This window comes from Lactuca saligna, chromosome 7, assembly GCF_052625555.1.
Source record: "Lactuca saligna cultivar CGN05327 chromosome 7, ASM5262555v1, whole genome shotgun sequence".
Taxonomy (NCBI): Eukaryota; Viridiplantae; Streptophyta; class Magnoliopsida; order Asterales; family Asteraceae; genus Lactuca; species Lactuca saligna.
This window is the reverse complement of record NC_136423.1, coordinates 63,792,150-63,801,831: the sequence shown is the minus strand read 5'-3', so window position 1 is coordinate 63,801,831 and position 9,682 is coordinate 63,792,150. Positions and strand designations below refer to the sequence as shown.

Sequence of the window (9,682 nt, the reverse complement as noted above, 5' to 3'; positions counted from 1 at the left end):
TTACGGCCACAAGACCCATTCCCCATGAGTTTACAGCCTCAAACTCATGGTGGGGTCAAATATGGGCAAAAATGACTTCAAACACTTAAGGGAATTTTTCTAGGTTTGGTTCAAAGTCTTGGAATGGATTTTTAACATCAAAATGACACATTTATGGGAGTTTACGGCCTAGCATAGGCTCTTGGCCGTAAACTCCTTAATTCTCATGAAAATGGTGTTAAATGGTGCTAGAACAAATCACATGTGATTGGTAAAATTGTTCCAAGGCCTTATATGCATTTGTTTGAGGATTTGAAAGGATTTTTGGAGTTTACGGCCAATGAGACCCCTCTCATGGCCGTAAACTCTCTTAAAGAGAAATTCCATGTGTTTTAATGCCAAAAACTTGCTTGTATGGACTTCTAAAATTCATTCGAAGGCTTTAGGGGTGGTTTAAGGGCATTTTGACATTTGTTTATGAGTTTACGACCAAAGGCTATGTGCTTAGCCCATAAACTCCTAAATGTAATGCATTTGATGTGTTTAAGGTATCCAAACCATTTTTAGATGATTCTAGGATTTACCACAAGGACATTGGTTGAGTTTCAGGGCATTTGGACATGTTTAAAGACACTTAATCCCCCATTTAGAGGAGTTTACGGCCCAAGCACATCCCTTGGCCGTAAACTCTTGTTTTCCCCCCAAAAATGATGTTTTATGTGTCCAAATGCTAAAACCAATGTTCTATAATTCATATATAAGCCATACTAGTGATTTGGAAGGGTTTAAGGTCAAGAAAACCCCTTAAATATGAGTTTACGGCCCAAGCTTGTGCCTTGGCCGTAAACTCCTTCAAAGTCTTCAAAATTCATGTTTTAAATGTTCTAAGCCAATATCTTGAAGTCCCTTAGCCATATCTAAAGTCCAAATGAGTTTAGGAAGGAGTTTAAGGGCTTAAAACCCTTCAAATTGGTGTTTACGGCCTAGGCAGCCTCCTGGGCCGTAAACTCATATATGTTGTCCCATTTCATGATTAAATGTCAAATTTGGAAGCCAATTATGCTATAGATTAAGGCTAGGAAGGTACCTTAGGGATTTGAGGCCTTAAATTTGAGTTTTGGACCCTTAAACTTGGATTTAGGAGAGAAGTTAGAGAGAGAGTAGAGAGAGAAGGAAAAAGCTTCAAATGGATGCTAGAACACATTTATATGGGTCTTAAAACTTGTACGCGGTGGAATTCTACCCGATACCGACGTTAAACGCGGCTTTTGGTCGCACCCGATTAAGTTACCGACACCCGACGGGGATGTTTCTAAAACTTATGAAATAATTATTTTCGGGCTAATTACGTGAGTTCCTGAGTGATTTAGACACTCATTAAATTAAAATAAACATATAAGTTCAAATAATTATCCCAAAGAGAAAACAGAACGAATTTGATAATGGCGACCTTTCGGGTAGAACGGGTTTTGGCGACGAACAATTTCGGGTTGTTACACCATTGCAGGCCCATGATATTTAGTTGAATGATTACTTGTAGATGTATCATCAATGTGTTATATACTTGTATGAAAACCATGTGGGGGTTCCCATAGCAGTTGCTTAAGAGCATGTAGGGGTTCCATTGGCACCCAAATTAAGACCATGGAGGGTTTCTATGGCATCCTTATATGTTGTTTGTATGCATGGCATATGTGGACTTATATGATTGTATGTGTGGTATATTATAGGGAATTCAATAAGCATTAGCTTATAGTTTTTTGGTGATTTCAGGTACTTCGGAATCTAAGGGCAAGGGCCCGACTTGATGGCGCAATACACACTCTCCAACATTTTGTTATGGACACTCTGAATTTTTGAATAATGTAATCGATGTATTGGATTTTTGAGAAATACATTATGGTTGGAATTTACAATTAAGGAACATGGATTATTATTTGAATGAAAATTTTTATACTTATATGTTGCGAAAATCGGATATAATATATCTTTCGAGCTCCCTACTAGGCATGCTACTATGAACTCGTTTGTTATTTTCATTTCTTAAAGTATTATATGGTTAAACTGCTTGACTATTATCATGGAAAGTCGTTATGTATTCTTTCATATTTTGTATCATGTCATGAATGGTTTTTGAATTAAATTTTCTTAAATAAACTTGAAACATAGTTTAAAAACTATAATTAAATATATATATATTTCTTTTGCTATTGGTCTTCGTCTAATAAACTCAAATCGTAAGAAAAGTTGTCAAGTAAAGGTTTAAACCTTCCAACATTTAGGGTTGGATTCAAAGCAACAATACAAGTTTTATTGTGATACATATTTTTGAAATATTTTGTAAACTCTGTTTTCTGCGGTTTGACTCTCAAAATTTATTCAAACATTTCACATGTCATTTCAAACTCGTTTAATTTCGATACATTCAAAAGAGTGGGTTTAAAAGTAAATAGCTCGTAGGATAATAAATAATGAACTCCCAAGAAAAAAAATAAAAAAAGTTGTTATTTTCAAAAACTCAATGCATTTTAGTTATAAGTTTGTTATTTTCCACGACTACCCACTCTTTTTGGCTTGCTTGTAACATTTTATGTAGAGACAAAGGTGAAAAACCATCAATATTCTACACTGTTAAAACTCAAATCGTTTTAGTTATAAGTTTCCATGGGTCAAGTTTGAGTTATGCATGCCCCTTTCTCATCTCAAAATGTTGTTGATATCTTTACTAAAAGTCATCTCTTTCTCTCTCTCTCTCTCTCTCTCTCTCTCCACACACACACATACACATGTTTATATGTTGATGTACATATATTGTGCGGACGTATTTGGACAATACTATTATGTAATAATGAATAAGATAATAATTTTTTTTTTGTTAAGGGCGTATTCGGAAAAATTAGCTGATAGCGGGGTAGCTTGTAGATTGTAGTTTTTCGTTAAATGCTACATGAAGTAGCGTTTGGATTTAGAGTGTTTTGTTTAAACTAAACGCTACAAGTTTGTAGTGTCAAACAAAACTTTTTGTTCAAAATATAGCGTTTTTTCAAATACTAGAAGCTAGAAGTTTTCAAACGCTCCGTGTCGAACACGCCCTAAGTGAATACATTCAACCATATATAACTATTATTATTATCACACATTCTCACTAATTAAATCGTCTGTAAGGGTCATATAGATTTTTTAGATGATTCTTATTCTGTCATAATGTGTTCAAAATATGAGTATCAAGAACACATTCTGACATAATGACAATCATTAAAAATAAAGTCCATACTGCCCTTATAGAGGATATAATAGTGATAGTGTATTAGAATGATACTATTTATGTAAGGTTAAACGTATTCACATTACTAAATAACTTATTCACTGTCATTCTTATAAAATAACATGGTCCAAAATGTTTGTATGTGTTATATATATAGTTAATCAACATTTCAAATACGCCTTTCTCCTTTTAACCTGTATTAACTCAAGGTTTATACATGTTATATATAGTCAATCAACATTTTAAACAAGAAAATATCCACAGCTCAATGAAAAAAGCCAGGGCCTCTTGTTTGTTACTTTTCGAGTTCGAATCTCATTGTGCACATCTTATTTCAGATATGTATATTTTTTTTATCCATGTAATGCAATGATGTGGCTGCCACATCAACGTCATGTCCAGTCAACACCATGTAGGGCATACCCAGTCACTGCCACATAAGTTGCTAACCTGATATAGAAGTAGGGATCTTAATAAGACCAAACGGGAGCCGAAATAGTTGCCCCCGCCCCCAAATCCTCCGTTTACATATCCCTAGATCCTGCCCGCGAACATCTTTATCACTTCCGATCCCACACCCATTTCCCCGTTTTCTAGGCTTAAATTTGACTTTTTTTTTGCTAATAAATTGTTATATTTTGGGCTAAAAAAACTATTTTTCATAACTTAAGCTTAAAATCTAGTTTTTTAACTACTAAAAATTTAAAAATCCAACATTACAAAGCGAAAAATCCAAAAACTTACAATATAAAATACGACAAACCCAACATTACAAAACAAAATAAAAAATACGACATGCCAAAAAATATATGCCCAATTCACTATCATATAGTCATATCTTGTGAATCGGAAGAAAAGAAACCTTAAAATTAGGTAATGTATTGTATATATATATATATATATATATATATATATATATATATATATATATATATATATATATATATATATATATATATATTCACTATATATATTTTTTATATAAATATAGAAACGGGGCCCCGCGGGAGTATGGGACAAAACTACCCACTCCCGCCCTCAGTCCCGAAAATAAAATGGGTTTTAATGTCACTCCCGCCATCGCCGCGACCCCCAAATTTCATAAAAAATTAATCTTATATAGAATCGGGGTCCCACGGAAGTTTTTAACATCCCTATATAGAAGGTAAAAAATGGATGAGATATAAAAATAACAAGTTTTTCTCAAATATTAGGCATTAATGCACCTAAAAAATCACTTGACAGTCAATAACCTTGGGGTGTTTGTTTTATCTTTTAAAACATCTTTTAGTTTTTACGAAAAGATAAAATGCTAAAAGATGTTTGGTAAAAACAATAAATCTTGTAAAAGCTACTTTTTGATATAAGGAAAATGAACTTTTTTGAAAAGTCAGGTAATCCTGACTTTTTGCAACTTTTCCTAAAAGGACTTTTGCCCTCTCAAAAGCTAAGCCAAACACCCCTTGATACAATTATTGATCCCACTTATTGCAATGAACATGTCACACCCCCAAACCAAGGATGGCGGAAACGTCCGGGGGTGGAGGACTTCATGTATAGTATCACAACAATGTGTATAATAGTACTCAAAGTAAATACAACCATCATAAATATAATTGAAAAAGTTACACCAAAATATATGTTTACATGTTTCACTCAATTACATTATGATTAAAAAAATGAACTGTTTGACGATTTAACTTCCCATCCTCAAAATGCTGTTGGTTTTCCTATTTCTAGATTTGCTGAGAATACAAGTAGTTTTGAAAAAGTGTCAACAATTAAGTTGGTGAGTTCATAAGTTTTTGAAAGTAAGAGTTTAAAAGCCACTCTTTGCAATGAGTTGTATGTTACCAAGAAAATCCAATATTTTCCTTATAAAACGATATGTAGTCATAAAACCCAAGAGTGGATATGCATGTGAGTTTTGTGTTATGTGATCTCAGATACTGAGGCCGAAGCGTACCAGTAAAATCCGTACCTATTGTTATTAAAAGTGGTTTTAGATCAACATGAAAACCCTTTTTGATTTATTTAATGTCGTATAGTTTAAGTTTTGTTAACTCCTTATGTGGGTCACTATAACTATACTAAGATTAATCGGCACTTTGTAATGTACCCCTTTTTGTATAAACCCGATACTTTGTATTCGTACCCCATTTATGTGAAGACCTCGTACTTTGTGATGTACTCTTTTTGTATAAACCCGGTACTTTGTATTCATACCAAAGTTGTATGAAGACCCGGTACTTTGTGATGTACCCATTTTTGTATAAAACTGGTACTTTGTATTTGTATCCCCTTTTGTATAGAACCGACACTTTTTATTTGTACCCCATTTCGTATGAAAACCTTTTGTAATGTATATGAACATAAACTATACCTATTATAGCTTATCAAAATGTTTGTAATGTATATGCGACCTAACTATACTTAGTATAGTCTAGTATGTTTGTTTGTGGTGTATAAGAACCCTTTTCTATGTAAGTCGAATGTATGGCAAAATATAACTATGTTTATCCTTCTTGTTTTGTACTAATGGTAATGGAGGAGGATTCTTACACTTCAGTGAGTATTTATCTATCATGTAATTATACCACATGAAGAAACACATGTAAAATATGAAATGCTCAATATTAACACTTTGCTCAACAAGTTACGAAGTGCAATGAAAGTCATAAACTGTTATCTAGATTTTTACTTTTCTACACTGTTTTAGAAAAATTCTAGAAACATCATATGAAGTCGAAAACTGATTCTGTAAATTCTGGAAGTTCACAAAATGTGTCTAGTTTATTCATAATTTTTATTATGATTTTTAGAAGTCTTTAACTAGTGTTAAAATGTTCATATTCACAGAATGGTCCGAATTTGTTTCTGAAATGATAGGTAGTTTTGTAAAAATCACCATAAATCGTAGATAAATCGTGTGGAGATGTGCAAGTAGTCATTTTAAGGCTAAGAACAGAAACTACTTGCACCTAAAACAGTTTTAAACAAAATAAAATGTTTAAGTTGCCTAAAACAGTCTGTGAATGGGGTTGAACTTTTCTAATGAAGGTTGCTAGATGAGTTTAGTTGTGTTCTTAGTGTTTTACTTGTATTCCCCACCTTTAAACTTAAGAAAAACATGAAAAGATAGGGGTATGAACTCACCTTATTTGATTTAAGTGGGTGAATGTTGAAGAAATGAAGTGTTCAACTCAAGAACACTTGAAGGATCACTTGAAGATTTGAGAATCTAACACAATAATGATGGAGTTTATGTAAGGAATCAATGATTTGTGTAAAAGGAAATGTAATGAACATAAGGAGGGTGATGATACTTAACAAATGAAGATGGAAAGCATGAAAAATGACTTGGAAATCTCAAAAATGTATGAGAGAATTTGAGAAAAAAATATGTGTTTGATCTTTGGTGGAAATGAAAGAAATGAGTAAGAATCAGGAGAGAGGGTGACTTTTCAGCTTTTGACTAAGAGTATGGATGGTCAAATGGTGGGGAAAGTACCCTTGAATGACCAGGTATGGTAGGGGAGAATATATGGTCATGGAGTGGGTATGGGAGGGGTTGCTTATGTTACACCCTAAGGTAAAGTCAACACTCCACCACAAGATCTTATTTAATAGATTTTATTCTTAAATAGAGATTTCCTTAAAAATATGTTGAATTTATGAAGATATGGGTCCTTATATGCCAATATATGAATTTGGGAAAAAATCCCGCTTTAAAACGATGAAAAACAGGCTTAAAACGGAGTCGTGGTCGAAAACCGGGTGAAGAAGAGGAAAATCCGAAGTTCTGGGTGAGGCTGCTGAAGGGATTCGCTGTTGGTACAGTTCTGAGGAGAAGAAGCTACGGTTGGAAGCGGCTCGCTACGGTGCATGGTTGCGGCTCGCATGCTACGGTTCCATCCCAAGAGGGCCCGGCCTCTAAGAGGCTTCGGTCCTTGGGGGAGGTTCCAGATCCTTTGGGGAATTTCACCCATTCTAAACTTGTTTTAAGCGACTTTTGACCCAGTTAAGGATCGGAATGACCCGAATGACTTCAAAAAGTTACGGGAACTATTGAGAGAGATTTGGGAGAGATATCAAATAGAAAGAGATAGAGTGAAAACGATTGAGAGAGGTTTCGTTTGTGACCTTTTTGAGTGTCCGACTTCCCAATGCAAGGTCCGTAAACCATGTTATGCCATGTTTTAAGGTCCTACACACTCCCGATGAGTGTGCAATAGTGTTCTATTGCTTTGGTTCGATGTTTAGCATTTTCACGTCTATGGAAATTCAAACATACAAATTTTCCAATTGATGTTTTCTTATTAAAATAGCGAATTGTTTAGTAACAACGTAACATAAACCCTAGTACACAAGGGTTAACTGAGTTGACCGGTTTGACTTGTTGACTTTTCTTGACTTTGGCTTGACCAGAATTTGACGGTTGTCACATCATACCCCCGTTAGAAGGAATTTCGTACCGAAATTAGAATTTAGGTAAGGAAGTAGGTATGATTAATCGAGCTAAGAAGTGGGGATACTTCTTAATCGATTGATCCTCGCGCTCCCAAGTGAACGTGGTTCCTCGGTTGACATTCTAGCAAACCTTTACTATTGGGAAGCAACTTGGCTTCATTCGCCTAACCTCTCGGTCTATGGTTATAATGGTTCTTTCATGAAGGAGAGGTTCTTGTTGATCTCGATCTCGTCGAATGGGATTACAAGAGTCGTGACGGAAAGGTACATTTTCATGATCGAGACGTGGAGGGTAAAATGTATGTTACTGAGTTTGCGGGGTAGGTTGGAGTTGTGAGTTACGGGGCCGATTCTGGCAAGAATCTCGGAGGTTCTAGCTATCTTGGATTTAGCTTTCTACGCTTTCCGAAGCGTAGCAAGCCTTCCTGTGGTGAGATTTCCGAAAGAATATGGCCTCTCCCTTGGAATTCCAAAGGCTTCTTCATCTAGCTTCTCTTCCCAGTCAAGGGCCACTCCCTTCTAGGTCAAAGTCGTAAGAGGTTCCGTAATTCGCGAGGAGTTCTGAATAAACTTTCGACAGCAGGTTGACGACACCTAGAATTAGGCGGATCTCCGTAAGTATCTTCGGTGCTAACAATTTCTCAATGGTTTTGATTTTTCAGAAGGGTCCTCAAGAATTCCCACATCGCTAATAGTGTGTCTTAGGAATTCGACACTTCAATTCCAAAACTTGTATTTAGAGAACTTCGTGTAGAGCTTTGCTGATCGTAATGTTTCCATGGTTTATCGTAGATGCTCTTTATGATTTCCTTCTTATTGCGAGAGTAGATAAGTAAGTCACTTACAACGACAATGACGAAATGATTTGAGTAAGAATGGTGTACCCTATTCATTAAGTTCACGAATACTACGGGCGTATTGGTCCTATTCGAGGGGTATCATTATGGACTCGTAGCATCCACATCGAGTTTGGAAGATTGTCCTCGGGACATCCTTTACTAACATTCGTAACTGGTGATATTAGGATCTTAAGTCCCTTTCTGAAAGACATATTGTTCCTGGCGGTTGGTCAACCAATTCATCTATGCAAGGTAAAAGGTAATGATTTCTAATGTAGTCTTGTCGAGGTCTGCAACACGAGGACTTCCCAGGGGTCACCCATCATAGTACTACTCTCTCCCAAGCACGCTTAACTGTGGAGTTCTAATGGGATCCGGTGCATTAGTGCTGGTATGATCGCACCTACTGAAGTCTATCTTCTCGAAGAGTAAGACCGAAGCTCTCAAAGGTGAGGAGCTTGGTCTTATCATTCCATTGTTGAGTAGTCGTTAAGTTGTCCGGACAGTTTTTGTATCTCCATCGGTGTGAGACTGTAGAGCGATCTGGTTATAGAAGTCATACTGGTTTCTAAGTTTTTTCGCATGACGACGTGATTACTCGTAGTCTTGGGAAGTCTCCGTCTTGAAGTTCACATTAGAAGTCATACATGATTCATGAATCATAGTCTTGTGTATACGATTCGTATATAATTAAGATTGAAAAGGTAGTCGAATAAATGATTCATCTTTCAGCTCACATCCAAACGAGGAAAAGAGGTTAAAGTGGAATCATCAATTCTAAACCTGTAGAACCTTGATTATATACCACCCCTATGTATACCTTCTTCAGCGATAGACCAACCGTATGGGTCTTTGGATTAAACTTGACGTACTGTACGAGTGGTACTTTGGGGAGGTTTGCTAAGGTCTCTTTGGAAGGATAAGAAACATGTGGTACCCTATGCATGAGTACTTCGGAGTTCCAAAATGACGGTTTCGTTAGAAAGGCGATTTCGTAGAGAGACATGTGTGTACGAAACTGGTATTGTGCGGATAGAGTTGACTCAATTCGTATGGTAGCATCAGACATACTTGGAAGTAATGACATTGGATTTGAACATAAGGGGATTACAGATAAAACACAACAGTG

The 9,682-nt window shown here is 35.8% G+C and overlaps 1 non-coding gene across 1 annotated transcript; it reads right to left on the bottom strand.

The window, feature by feature from the left end:
- Window positions 1-8,840: 8,840 nt before the first annotated feature.
- Window positions 8,841-8,958, bottom strand: LOC145007620 (5S ribosomal RNA). The gene has a single exon (XR_013663016.1). It is a non-coding gene; the product is annotated as a 5S ribosomal RNA (ribosomal RNA).
- Window positions 8,959-9,682: the final 724 nt, after the last annotated feature.